Genomic DNA, 1,483 nt, shown 5'->3' on the forward strand with positions numbered 1-1,483 from the left:
CGCCCCGGCCGCCCCCCCCTGCCAAGCCCCGGCGCTCCCTCCACCGCCGCCCCGGCCGTGCCCTGGGTAGGAGGGCAAGGGAGGCTCCTCTCCAAGCCTGCAGCTTCGGGCAGCGAGCCAGCTGAATTCCTGGGGTCCGGGGAGCCAGCGAGCGGCAGGGACGCTCCCGGAGGCGTGCAGCAGCCCAGCCAGGTCTGCGTGAGGCAAAGCTCAAACAACTTCTTCCCTAAAAGAATTTCATCCACATTCCCGCATTTCTCTGCTTGGCGAAGGCTAGGAAACATTTATTGTTGTTTTAAACCCTTCTAGGGGAAGGAGGAATAACAACAAATCCCCCCCGCAGTGGGATTTATGCTGGAGGCAACACGGGGCTGGGGTTCAGTCCCCCGAAGTGGGGGACCCTCCTGCAGCAGCACCACGATAAACCAGGTCATGCCGACAGCCCCACCGAGCTGGTGGGGGCTGCAAAGCCACCGCAGCCATGAGAAGGACAAAGCACCGCGGGCATCTGTGCCACGGCTTCCCAGGAGTGACAGACCCCAGGGGGGACCCTCCCAGGATGCAGAGGGACCTCACGGCACCCTGTCCCCCGGGACCCCCTGCCCAGGGGGAGGAAGGATCCCGTGATGCCTTGTCCCACATGACTGTGTTCCTGGGGGGTGGAGGGACCCCAAGACACCCCATCCTCCACAACAGCCTTCCTGGAGCACACGTGACGTCCTATCTCCCGTGATGCCCTTCCCGGAGCATCCACGGGCCCTGCGATACCCTGTATCCTGCAATGCCCTTCCCGAGTCACACAGGGACCCCACGCCACCCCATCCTCCGTGACGCCCTTCCCAGGGCACCCACGGACCCTGCCATGCCCTGTCCCCCGTGACACCCTTCCTGGGGCACGCACGGTCCCTGTGATGGTGGGTGACCTCCTGCAAAGCCCATCCTGGGGCACATCTGGACCCCATGACACCCTACTCCCTGCGACACCCTCCCTAGGGTGCCCGCGGACCCTCTGATGCCCTGCCTCCTGCAACACCCTTCCTGGGGCGTGCCCAGACCCTACCACACCCCACCTCCTGCAGCGCCCATCCTGGGGCTCGCACAGTCGCCAGCATTCCCTGTCCCCAGCGACACCCTTCCTGGGGCATGCAGGGACCCTGTGACACCCTACAGCCTGCAAAGCCCTTTCCTGGGGCACACATGGAGCCCGTGACACACCACGCGCTGCTATGTCCTTCCTGGGGTGCACGGGGACCCCACGACGTCCACCCCGGGGCGCACAGGGACCCCACAACACCCACCCTGGGGCACGCACACAGACCTGCGACACCCCCCCTAGGGTGCACAGGGACCCCCTGACCCCCACCCTGGGGTGCATGGGAACCCCACAACGCCCACCCTGGGGCGCACAGGGACCCCACAACACCCACCCTGGGGCACGCACACAGACCTGCGACACACCCCCTAGGGTGCACCGGGACCCCCT

At 66.1% G+C, this 1,483-nt stretch overlaps 1 protein-coding gene across 1 annotated transcript in view; it reads right to left on the reverse strand.

Annotated features, from left to right (window-relative positions):
* The window catches only part of RAB11FIP5 (RAB11 family interacting protein 5), a 57,975-nt gene that overhangs the window by 39,831 nt on the left and 16,661 nt on the right, over positions 1–1,483 (reverse strand).

The sequence above is a fragment of the Egretta garzetta genome, unplaced genomic scaffold (genome assembly GCF_000687185.1).
Source record: "Egretta garzetta isolate BGI_Z169 unplaced genomic scaffold, ASM68718v1 scaffold505, whole genome shotgun sequence".
Classification (NCBI taxonomy): domain Eukaryota; kingdom Metazoa; phylum Chordata; class Aves; order Pelecaniformes; family Ardeidae; genus Egretta; species Egretta garzetta.